The sequence below is a fragment of the Sus scrofa genome, chromosome 8 (genome assembly GCF_000003025.6).
Source record: "Sus scrofa isolate TJ Tabasco breed Duroc chromosome 8, Sscrofa11.1, whole genome shotgun sequence".
Lineage (NCBI taxonomy): Eukaryota > Metazoa > Chordata > Mammalia > Artiodactyla > Suidae > Sus > Sus scrofa.
Window position 1 is genome coordinate 43,157,046 of NC_010450.4, and position 13,915 is coordinate 43,170,960.

The window sequence follows — 13,915 nt, forward strand, 5'->3', positions numbered from 1 at the left end:
AAGAAAGAAAGTAGTTACAATTCTGTATTCAGACACTTCAAAAAAAAAAAAAAAAGGGAAAATATTCTTTTGTATTATCCACTTAAATCCTAGATTAGAAAACTCCAATATGGAAAACAACTGAGCTTTCATGATTTCAGAATGTTGATTTTGTATAATAGCCTATTTCAAAAAAAATATTTGATAGGTATTTAATGGAAAAATAACATAAAATATGCCTTTTGAACCACATCATATTTTGGCAGTTTTAATTTTACTCTTATTTGCTGTTGTCATCACAAGTCTTACTGAAGAGGATAAAAAGGATTATCTAATGTTCTGCACTCGCTGAGAATGGAGTGGTTTCTGGTGACTCTGACTCAGTAATTAGTAACCCTGAAATCGAATGTGCCTTAGACAGTGTTCCAGATATCACTGGACTGTCAATTATTTTAATATTTGAAATTAAAGATTGATCATTTATCATTTAGTCTCATATTATTCTAGAAATATTTCTGATAGTATCAATTTTTTAAAAAAAATTACAGTGGATTTTCAATGTTTTGCCAATTTCTTCTCTACAGCAGTCATATATGTATATGTATTCTTTTTCTCATATTATCTTCCATCATGTTCTATCCCAAGAGAGTGGATATAGATCCCTTTGATAGCATCTATTTTCAATATTAGTAAAGATTATGTCTTTAAAACCAGCATGTAGAGACAAAGGGGAAAGGCAGTTATGATTAGGGTTTCAAGACCAAATAATTTGGGTTGGAATCCCAGCTCTGTTTCATACTGGCTATGCAATCTTGAGTGTTTTACTAAGCCCAAACCACTATGACTCAGATTCTCAGTGTGCGGTAAGGACATAATGAAATGGTACACAGCAAATGCCCAGCATATGGAAATACTCTATAAATAATGACACTCTGGCATTCTCTGTCAGCCAGGTTCTAGGTTCTAGGAAGAGCTGGAAGGCATAGACAGCTTAGCTTAGCCTCCATTTTATTGGGTTAATTTCTTTATTACTTTCAACTTCTGTCTACTAAGATGTTAATAAGGGAAAACATTGATCATTTATGATGTTAAAGACCTCAGAGGAGCCAGCAATCTATAGCCAATGAACAGAGCCACACTTCTTCATTTATGTAGTGTCTAGGTTGCTTTTGAGCTACAATATGACAGTTGAATAGTGGTGACAGTATTTCCTGTAAACCTTCAATATATATTATTTGTCCATTTCAGAAGTTTGCCACCCTATTTCTTCCCAACTCCCAGAGTAGTGTTTTCCTCCTCCCTTGCCTCTGAGATTCAACTTAGTCTTCAAGATTAAGCTCAAAGCTTTTCTTTTGAGGTTTATGCAGAACTAAAATCCTTTCTCTTCTCTTTTTCCCCTGCTCATTAGCACATGTTTAAGGTTGGTCATTACACATGGCTAGAGTAAGCCTGTGCTTTCCAATGATTATGATTCATGGCTCATGTGATAACATGCGTGTATAATATGCCCAAACTTACAGAATAGTATACCATAATTACATGCAGTTTTTTGTGTGTATCAATTATATCTTAATAAAAGAAAAATCCAGAAAATAGCAAGTGTTGATGAGGATGTGGAGAAATTAGAACTCTTGTGCATTGTTAATGACAATGTAAAATGTTATAGCCATGAGTGAAAAAAGAATGGTTATTCCTCCAAAAATTTAAAGAATTACCAGATGGTCCAATAATTCCACTTTTGGGTATATATCTAAAAGAATCAAAAGCAGGGACTTGAATAACTATGGTACACAAGTGCTCATGGCAGGATTATTCATAATTTCCAAAAGGTGAAAACAACCAAAATGTCCACAGAGGGATAAATAGATAAACCACATGTGGCATATGCATGCAATGGAATGTTATTCAGTGATAAAAAGGAGTGGAATTCTGATACATGCTATTAAATGGATGGACCTAGGAGACAGTAGGTCAAGTGATGTAAGCCAGACACAAAAAGACACAAATATTATACAAATATTATATGGTTCAACTTGTCTGAGGTACCTGGAATATTCAAATTTAAATCCATGGAGACAGAAACCTGAATGATAGTTATCAGAACCTGGAGGAGAGGATAATAAGTACATTGAATAATGTGAAGGTAATTAATGAGCACAACTATACACTTAAACATGGTTAAAGTAGTAAATTTTGTTATGTGTATTTCCCCAAAATTAAAAATATGCATCAGAGAGCATATTGAACATATTTATATGGCTCACTGAGCTAAACCAGATGAAGATTATGGTGACTAAAGGGCTTGGGATTCCAGACACACGAGACCTCTGGTCTCTCTGAGGACTGAAGGCATTGAAATCAAGAGCTATGTATAAAACCAACTCATAAAAAAGATGTGACATTGGTCCTTTTGGGAAACAACATGGGGTTTGGTTTTTACTGTGATCTTAGGGCCCAAGAAAAGGCCTCCTACCCATGTCCTACCAATTCAGAAATCAAGTTGCTTTCTGTTTGATTCTTGGAGATTCATTCTTTTGATCATGCTTCTTAACATTCAGATGCTTCTGGAAAGGATGAGTTCCAAAGTTTTGGGTAAATCGGATATCACTCCCTTCTGCTAATATGTAACCCATAAAAAAGCTAGATAAAGAGGGAGAATGTTAAAGGAATCCCATAGGCAAGAGGAATGACTGTAGAGGCTAAGACATGACTGTGCTTGTGAACCACACAGAAGCCAAGAGTGGTGATACCTCATGAGTGTCTATGCAGGGCAAATCGAGAAAAGGAAGAATGGGAAGCCATCAAAGAAAAATTATAAATGCTCCACAATTTGATAAATGCTGTGCCTTTACCACATATTTAATTCCTGATTAAATTAATTTTTTGTACTATTCTGAAAATTGAGTATTTGTCTGTAGAAGAACTATATACAAACTAAGACTAGAAGCATCTTTAAACAAGTATCCGCTGTAGTTTCCTGTATCGTCCATAAGATCACTGGGACCACTGAGAGGTGTTCTCTTGGGGATGCACACAACACAGAGTAAATTGTAAATGGTGACCCCAGATGTTGTGCTATAAGCTAAACTTGGTATTGAGCACCTAGAAGAGAACACTACCTGAATTAAGTGAACTGTATTAAAGCTGTAAGGTGACCGATGCCTCCCATACCCAATTCTTGGCCCAGTGTGAACATATTTCCCAGGTAGTCAAAACATGGTAATTTCCAGTGCTAGATTGTTTCAGTTATTATGGAAAGGCTTGTAGAGGCATGGATTTTACTGTCAAACAGATTCATGTTAGACTCATATCACCTTTAGTACTACTTTCCATGACCAGGGACAAACTGTCCACTCTCTCCACTTCTGTTCTCTCACTTATGACATGTTAGCTCCAGAAACCTTTCCCACTCCTCTACCACTGTGGAAATTTGACTCAAGGCAATAAAGAATCATCATTGTTTTCCTTACTATTATAATTATTGTAAAGCATATTACGCAGCTGTGACAATGTTTATGATAGTATGCAGTCATCTATGTAATTTCCATATGATATATTTTCAAATTATTATAACTTTTAGAAATAGTCATCAAAAATAATATTAAACACTTTAGCATGCTACAAAAAGATAATTCTGTTTTTGGAATGTGAAAAAGTCCAAGCATCTTTAGATCTATAAAAAACAATTTCCATAAGGATGCTACATTATTTGCTTCAAATAATAGTTTGCCTTTGAGATGTCAAGTTAATATGTCAATTGTGAAGGAGGTAAGGGGTTTCTCAAAGAAAAGAACTGTGATTTTAATTTATGCTAAAAAAATTTTGCTTTTCAGACAATGTTGTGCTATCAATGATAAGGAAATAATAACAATGATACACAGGTGTACACCTATTTTAAATCTAGATTGCCATAGAGTACGACTGAATCCCTCAAGGCCAACCTTATGTGATGACGCCATTGCATACTTACTTGTTAGCACTCTTCCAAGTCTATAGGATAATAATACGTACTTTATAGTAAGATCAATCAGGAGGAATGCAATGTTTACCTGTGGGTCACCACTGAGATGCAAGAAGTCATTATATGAAAAAACAATTATTTTTTTTTTTACTGTTTTATTTTATAACAGTCCACAAAACTAGTACCTAAGCCTAATATTTTTCAAGAGATTACTATTAGCCCAACATGGCAGTATTTTCCAAAAAATATGCTATGTAAGTGCTCCATCAAATAAATAACCCCAAAGGAAAAAGTATGAAATAAAGGATGAGAAAGTACTGTGCAAAATTGAATTAGTTATCACCAAAATCTATGTGCCCTATTTTGCATTTGTTTGTATTATCAAATTAAAAGAAGGTAATCAAATAGCAATACATGAAAATAAGAGAACAGAGAGTTCAACAAGATAAGGATTGCATTTTTTTTTTTTTTTTTTGGCAAGGATTCAAGAACGCAGACTTCAACAAAATAAAAATTACAGATTTTTTTTTTAATGGCTGCACTCATGGAATATGGAAGTTCCCAGGCCAGGGATTGAATCTGAGCCACAGCTGTGGCAGCACCAGATCCTATAACCCACTGTGCCAGGCCAAGCAGGCTGGGCTGGGTGGGCTGGGCCAAGGATAAAACCCTTGCCTCCACAACAACAGGAATCAATCGGGTCAGATTCTTAACCCACTGGGCCATCATTCTTTGATGCAATTTTAAATGCATTGGCTTCTTCAATCCTTTTTTATTCATAATGTATAATCTTTTTTATATCTTTACTAAACTTCAAACCATTCTAATTATTGCTGTTCCAACAAAGAACTATAAGAAAGGGGTTGCCTGAATAAATGCAAATATGATGAAAAGCACTAGGCTTAGAACAGATTCTTTTATTGTATGCTCGGAGTAAAATTCACAATGCAAATTTATTAAATTCTCCTCAGTTTTGTTACCTTCCTTGTCAGCAGTTGGATTTCATGTATATTATGATATACTTATACGTATATATGTGTGTGTGTGTGTGTGTGCGTGTGTGTATGTGTAACACCAGGAAAAACAAGGAAAATAAAGATCAAACAAAAGTCAAGAGTCTTAATACCTACTCAATTATCTCTTACTATTGAGTCAAATTCTCATTTTCTATTGTTCAATTTGTGAAATAAGAATAAAAAAAACCGACATTATTTTTGCCTTCCTTGGACAGGACCAAAAATTAAATCGTTCATATAGTTCTTTAAAAAACAAACTATTCCTTATCTTAAGATATAAAAACAGAAACTCTGAAAAAATTATTTACCTTGTAAACCTGCTATGGATTCAATTTTTATAACTACCTATTAATTTAAAATGATAGTCAGACCTAAAAGAATTTTCCCCTAGGCTTGCTCTAGACTCCTCAGTTGTTCTCAGTGACAGTAATTCTAAATAACAAATAAAAAAAAGCCATTTCTGTCAAATTTCCCAAAGGACGTATCTTCTCAGTAGGATATGCTAAGTAGTTTTAATCCTCTATAAAGCAAATCACAAAGAAAACTTACATATTAAGGAAAATAAATTATTATGTATTTGGGTTAAGAAAGTTGAGTCATGGATGGTGACCAAGAAAACCAAAGATCATCTATTGCCAGTCAGAGAAATTGAGGAGACCTGACTAGGATTAACAGAGCTATGGGACTACTCTGCTGTATTAAAGAAGAAAAATTAGACAGAAATCTGAAAGTATTAAAAAATTATGTGTGTGTGCAAGTTTACGGCCACACAATATGCTAAGATCCTAACACATTGAAGCATTTTAATGAAACTTCAAATATGCCAGCTAAGGAGGTTCCTGTTGTTGCTCAGCAGTAATGAACCCAGCTAGTGTCCTTGAGGATGTGGGTTCAATCCCTGGCCTCACTCAGTGGGTTAAGGACCTGGTGTTGCTCTGAGCTATGGTATAGGTTGTTGACACGGCTCAGATCCAGCATTGCTGAGGCTGTAGCCTAGGCTGGCAGCTGTAGCTCCAATTAAACCCCTAGCCTGGGAATTTTCATATACTGTTGGTGCAGCCCTAAAAAGAAAAAAAAAAAGCCAGCTAAAAAATTAATTGGAAATATATAGATAATCTATTCCTTATCTAAACTAATGTGCTGAGAAAAAACCCCATCACCCTAGCAGCCTCATAATGCTCTCCATTCAGAGTTAAGACAAAAATTGTCCAGGAAAACACTGACTAGAAAATCAAATGTTAACACATAGATTTGGATTTTTTCTTTATTTGAAAATAAAACATACATTTATTCAGATAAAATTACCATCAAATGGTGTGGTAGCTTGTGCCTTTGTATTTTTTTGGCAAAAGATATTGCTATAATAAAAAAATAACTAATAAAAACTTGGAGTTCCCGTCGTGGTGCAGTGGTTAACGAATCCGACTGGGAACCATGAGGTTGCGGGTTCGGTCCCTGCCCTTGCTCAGTGGGTTAACGATTCGGCGTTGCTGTGAGCTGTGGTGTAGGTTGCAGACGCGGCTCGGATCCCGCATTGCTGTGGCTCTGGTGTAGGCCGGTGGCTACAGCTCCAATTCAACCCCTAGCCTGGGAACCTCCATATGCCGCGGGAGCGGCCCAAGAAATAGCAACAATAACAGCAACAACAACAACAACAACAAAAAAGACAAAAAGACAAAAAAAAAAAATAACTAATAAAAACTAAGAAATTTTCACTAAGAATTATATTTTATTATAACTGATACCTTGCTAATATCACTCAGACCGTTTCATTTAGATTTTTTTCACTAATGGTTTGTTGTTTCCATTGTAATCATTATCATGATTGTAGTTTTTGTTCTTCTTATTTTTATTACTAGGGGCTTGAAGAAAATATGGAACATTCATGTAATATTGAAAGCTGAATTTTTATTATACTATCAAAAATTTCTACCTATTGCTGAATGTGGAATGTGAAGATTAAGCACTCCAGAGGACAGAAAATTGCCATTCAGGGAGTCATAAGCTGTTTCTTCTTATGGTGAAAGATGGACTTGGTATCTGGAACAGTATCTCCCCTGGTTCTAAAAGAGGTTAGCTTTTAAGAACAAGAAGAAAAAGAAGGAGAAGGAAAAGAAAAAGAAGGAGGAGGAGGAGTGGGAAGCGGTGGGTAGGGGAGGAGGAAGGGAAGAAGAAGGGGAAGACGGGGAAGATGAAAGAAGAAAAAAAAGAAGAAGAGGAAGAAGAAGGAGGAGAAGAAGGAGAAGAGGAAGAAGGATGGGGGAAAGAGGATGAATAGAAGGAAGAGGAGGAGGTTGGCTCCTTCCCAGTACCTCAGGAATAAAGGAATCTAAATGTAATTATTTTTTATTGAAATATTAAGTAACCTGCTCTTTAGAGACAATTGGATTTTTGTAGAGATTATCATGAAGGCAGCAATTTCTTATCCTACATCATGGAAGTAAGGAACTTTTTGCAACATTGCAGCAGGACCCAGCTGTGAAAACAAACAGCAAATGGTGAATGGTCTTTAGAGCATCTTCCTTGGTTGACTCCACATGCATTAAGACTTGTCCCCTTTTCTTTGCGTTTTAATTCCCTGTTTTCCTCCAGGCATTTCATAACATTTTATTAAACCCTAAGCGTATTGTTAGGTGGGTTTTGGAAAAATTAAGAAGAGAGTACCTGTGTACCTTTGGAAAAAAGTCAATCAAGGAGATGACATTTTAAAAAATGCAGAAGCTAGCCAGCAAAGAAGCCCAAGGCAATGGTCAGGAAGGAGAGACCATAATTTTCTTTTTTTTTTTTTTTTTTCTCTTTTTAAGGCCGCACCCACAGCATATGGAGGTTCCCAGGCTAGGGGTCTAATCAGAGCTGTAGCTGCCAGCCTATGCCAGAGCCACAGCAATGCCAGATCTGAGCCATGTCTGTGACCTACTCCACAGCTCATGGCAATGCTGCATCCTTAACTCACTGAGCGAGGCCAGGGATTGAACCTGCGACCTCATGGTTCCTAGTTGGATTCATTAACCACTGAGCCAGTTGGGACCCCTCCCCTTCTTTGTTTTTTGTTGTTGTTGTTGTTGTTGTTGTTGGAGACATAATTTAACCCTGTTAAATTTATGGAACAAGTAAACAAAAAACTATTCAGTATTATACATCCTATTTTATAACTTACTTTCTCACTTAACTAGTTTTTTAAAGAGTTTGTGTGACTTTAAATATTTTCCATTGTGCTTGAAAAATGTTATTTTAGCCAAGCAAATCTATATCCAAAATAAAGTTTACTGAATAAAATCATAGAAAAAACTTATTTTAAAGAATAATTAACATATTTTTAAATAAAATGAAATTATGGCCCATAGATATGTAAAATGAACATATTTTATTTTATTCAATAATTAATTATGGAGTCAGTAAGGTAACATAACTGGTTCAAAGGAAAATTCAAAGAACTACACATACATAGGCAAATGAAAAATGTTGAAATAAATAGGCAAATAGATGTAAAATGTCCTACTCAATAGACAATAATCAATTCTATCTGTGAAGACTTGATTATTTTGGATTTCTATGAACAAGAATCATTTGTTTTATTGTCAGTTTTGTGTTGTAAAATAACTCAAAGACAAGAAAGGCAAGGTAGAACCCAGAAGGGTTGGCTAGATAGGAAGACAGGACTCTTAATAATGTTTTTTTCCCCATTTCAAAAGTCTTTCAAATTTTTATATGACACTTAATGAACACTTACACTGTTATTTTAACCATCTAAACCTACATCAAACATAAATGTTGGAGTCCCCATCGTGGTGCAGCAGAAATGAATCTGACTAGTAACCATGAACTTGTGGGTTCAATCCCTGGCCTCACTCAGTGGGTTAAGGATTTGTTGTTGCTGTGGCTGTGGCGTAGGCTGGCAGCTGCAGCTCCAATTCAGCCCCTGGCCTGGGAACCTCCATATGCCATGGGTGTGGCCCTAAAACAAACAAAAAAATGTTAAAGAAAAGTCACAGAAACTTTAATCAGAATGGATCCTTGAAACAAGGAGTTAAATGAAAGTTCAGAGCCTCCTCTTACCTCCTTCCCAGGTGACCCTGTGTATGTCCCCATGGAATCACTCCATGGACCACTACTGAGAAACTATTCTTCTTTGTTGCTATTTTTCAATGACTACATAGAATTGCATTCTTGGAAAAACCAAAATCAAGTTCTAATAATTTATCCTCACCCCTCCTTTTTTTCCAGCATAGATAACCTATTAGAAAATAACTTTCTCCACAGGTTTTCCAAGGGACATGTTTTTCTCAGACTCGACATATTCCAACATGTTCTCAAAAACTGATTTCTGAGAAAATAAGTTTAATCAGCATAAATAACTGCCACAATCTCTTATGATTAACCATTGAAATTGTTTCTAATATTTCAGTTAATAACACTGTGAGAAACATGTTTGAGTGAATACAAGAAACATGCCTTTAGGGATTAATTCCTACAATGGAATATCTGAAATAAACAATACAAAGACCTTGGTATATATTGCCAAATTACATGTGAGAAAAAATTGTACCTATCAGTAGCAAATGACATTTCTTTTCTCTTTTTTTTTGCCCCCCCTTTTTTGTTTGTTTTTTGTTTTTATTTTTTTAGGCCTGTACCTGCAGCATATGGAGGTTCCCAGGCTAGGGGTCAAATTGGAACTACAGTTGCATTTAAAAAAACTAAATTTATTAAAGCTAAATTTAATAAATTTAAACTTAATAAAACTGTCTGGAGTTGTCTAGTTCTCTATGTACAGTCTTATTTGAATACTGAAATATTTAAATAACCCATTTTATTGGTCTAATAATAAGCACTGTGTTTTGTTTTGTTTTTGTTGGTTTCTTTGTTTGCTTTGGCCTTGCCTGTAGAATTCTGAAGTTCCAGGGCCAGGGATTGAAACTGCACCACAGCAGTGACCTGAGCCATAGCAGTGACAATGCCAGATCCTTAATTGCTAGGTCACCAGGGTGCTTCTGAACCTTGAAATCTTACACTTAACACACACACTTTAATATACTCCAAAATTGGTGTTCAAATCATTCTTCAGGAAACATGGAATTATCAGACTAATTGAATATTAAAAAATTCTTCAAATAATCTTTCTTAAGCTAATTGAATGCCATTGTTATCTAAAACAATACTTAAACAAGAGTGTCAATCTGAATTTTGTATTCAATTTAACTGAACTCTTTCTTATACCGTACATTTTCATTTTATTTTTGTCTTTTATCTTTTTTAGGGTCACACCCATTGTATATGGAGGTTCCCAGGCTAGGGGTTGAATTGAAGCTACAGCTGATGGCCTATGCCACAGCCACAGCAATGTGGGATCCTAGCTGTGTCTGCGACCTACACCACCAGTCACAGCAATGCTGGATCCTTAACCCACTGAGCAAGGCCAGGGATCAAACCCGAGTCCTCAGGGACATTAGGTTCATTAACCACTGAGCTATAATGGGAAGTCCCATATATTTTTTTAATGTAAGTTTATGATGCTTTAAAAAATGAGAAAACTATGACTTTTTATCAGTTTTCTATTTTGAGGATATTTTTTCACTAATACTTTCAATGAACACTAACCTATTCAGAGTTTTAACTTTTTAAAGTTGGAAATGTATATTTTGTATGAGATTTTCAAATTTATTAGTCTAATGTTGTATTATTTTCAAAAAATTTCTAAAACCCTCTGATTATATGTCCCTTACAATTTTTAGTGTTTTAAGTTTATTTTTGCTTATTATTTGACTGGTTGTGGAAATGATGCAAAATACATTATTGATCTTTTCAAATAATTAGCTCTAGATTAATTTTAACATTTCAAAGATTATATAAAATGTTCAAATGCATGCAATGTAGAGAGAATAGTATAATGGACATTAAGATTTATTACCCAGTTTTAGCTATGATCAATTCATGGTCAATTATTGTCATCTCTATTCTTGCTCACTCCCACCACAGGATTATTTTGAAGCTAATCCTACTCAAAATCATCAATTTATCAGTAAATATTTCAGTATGCATCTCTAAAGTGTGAAAACTCTTTTTCCTTAAATTATAACACAATGTCACTATTATGACATAAAAAATGTAATTTCTTCATCTCATAACTCCAACCATTATTTACATTATCAAAATTATTATTATTATTATTATTTTCATCTTTTTGGCTATTTCTTGGGCCACTCCCGCGGCATATGGAGGTTCCCAGGCTAGGGGTCCAATCGGAGCTGTAGCCACCGGCCTACGCCAGAGCCACAGCAACGCGGGATCCGAGCCGCGTCTGAGACCTACACCACAGCTCACGGCAACGCCGGATCGTTAACCCACTGAGCAAGGGCAGGGACCGAACCCGCAACCTCATGGTTCCTAGTCGGATTCGTTAACCATTGCACCACGACGGGAACTCCCAAAATTATTTTTAAAGCAATTTGCATCAGTTTCTGAATAAAGGCTCAATACCTTCTTTTTTTTTTCTTTTTATGGTTTCACCTGTGGCATATGGAAATTTCCAGGCTAGAGATCAAATTAGAGCCATAGCTGAGGGCTATGCCACAGCCACAGCAACAATGAATCTGAGCTGCATGACTTATGCTGCAACTGTGGCAACTGCTGGATCCTTAACCCAGTGAGTGAGGCCAGGGATTCAACCCATGTCCACACAGACAGTACATCGGGTTCTTAACCTGCTGAGCCACAACAGGAACTCCTAAATATCTTGTTTCTCTTTTCATTTTGCTTTTATTTTTGTTGTTGTTGTTAAAGTAGATTATGTTTTAGAATGATTTTGTAGATTACATCCTTTGTTATCATTAATCTGTTAATTTTATTTCCTATTAATCAGTAATTAGATCTAGAGGTTCAATTGGATTAAGAATCAATGCTTTACAGTTTTATTTATTTATCTATTTATTTTGATAAGACCTCTTCAGAGTTTATCCTTTCGTTTCTTCAAGAGGTCCAATTGTCTGATTGTCTCTAACTTGTGAAGTCAGCCCTTGATCAGTATCCCTCAGATCTCTAAACTCATGCGGGATTGCAACATGATTCTGTTTTATTCAGTCATCCCTCCTTTGCAAGCAGAAATACACCCAGAATGAAAAAAACTTCCCTAGGGTATTGCTTATATAAAAAAGACAGGGTTAATTTCCCTTGTGGCTTAGTGAATTAAAGATCCAATTTTGCCACAGCTGGTGCAGGCTGCAACTTTGGTTGAGGTTCGCTTCCTAGCCCAGGAACTTCCATGTGCCATGAGGAAAGAAGGAAAGAAAGAAACAAATAAACAAATAAATGGAGAAAGAAAGGGAAAAGACAGGGTAAATGCTTGCTATGTCCCCAATTTCTACAAAAATTAGGTGTTTCCCAGCATTCTCCAGAAGCTACCAATGAGGTATATTTCTTTTTCCTTAGATTTATTACTAACTGATGTATTTAAGCATATTTGATGTGTTTCAATCCATGGGAGTTATATTTTTTGCTCAAACTGTCCAATCTTTAGACCAGTGGGAGCTTATTTAGATTAACTCTTACATACTCTTCATATGATGTTAGAAGTATTTGAAAGCTTTCTTACTCCATCTTGTATATTTTCTGCCTTAAACTCTGAAAAAAAATCATTTCATTAAATGGTTTAGCTCTTTTTCAAAAAAATGATGTTTGCAAATCAAAATATGGCTGTTAATTGTGCTCTCATAGCTAGTTGTTTAATCATTGTTTCTAGGCTCTTATACTAGAAAATTTTCTGTGAGTGTGTCACAAAAATGTATCATGAGTTCATGGTGATATTTTCAATTGAAATTCAGACTAAACTGGAAACAGCATAATCAGATTGATGTGATGTGTCATTCATTTTAACTTCGCCCCAAATCTTGATTTTTTTCAAAGATGCTAACTTAATTATTCATTTGATTTATTTTATAATATAAATAAACACTTAGAATAAAATATCAATAATGCCACTGTCACTTTAGTTACTAAAGGTTTTAAAATGTTTTGTGCTTTTTTTTAGCATAATCATGAATTCATTGTCTCTTTTATTTTATTTTAATTACTCAATGAATTTTATTACATTTGTAGTTGTACAATGATCATCACAACCCAGATTTAATAGCATTTCCATCCCAAACCCCCAGCCCATCCCCCACACACCAAACTGTCTCATTTGGAAACCATAAGCTTTTCAAAGTCTGTGAGTCACTATCTGTTCTGCAAAGAAGTTCATTGTGTACTTTTTTATTTTTTTTTAATTTATCATTTATTTTTTATCTATTTCTTTTGTCTTTTCTAGGGCTGCAACCCACAGCATATGGAGGTTCCCAGGCTAGGGGTCTAATCCAAGCCGTAACTTCCATCCTACGCCAGGGACACCACAATGCAGGATCTGAGCCACGTCTGCAACCAACACCACAGCTCATGGCAATGCCAAATCCTTAACCCACTGAGCAAGGCCAGGGATAGAACTCGAAACCTCATGGTTCCTTCTCGAATTCATTAACCACAGAGCCATGACAAGAACCCCATTTTTGTGTACTTTTTTAGATTCCACTTGCAAGTGATAGCATTTGATGTTGGTGTCTTACTATCTGACTGACTTCACTTACCATGATGATTTCTAGGTCCATCCATGTTGTTGCATATGTGGTTATTTCTTTCCTTTTAATGGCTGAGTAATATTCCATTGTGTATATGTACCACATCTTCTTGATCCACTCCTCTGTTGATGGACATTTAGGTTGTTTCCTTGTTTTGGCTATTGTACATAGTGCTACAATGCACATTGGAGTACATGTGTCTTTCTGAGTCATGGTTTTCTCTGGATAGATGCCCAGGAGTGGGACTGCTGGATCAAATAGTCATTCTATTTTTAGTTTTCTGAGGAATCTCCATACTGTTTTCCACAGTGGTTGCACCAACTTTCATTCCCACCAACAGTGTAATAGGGTTT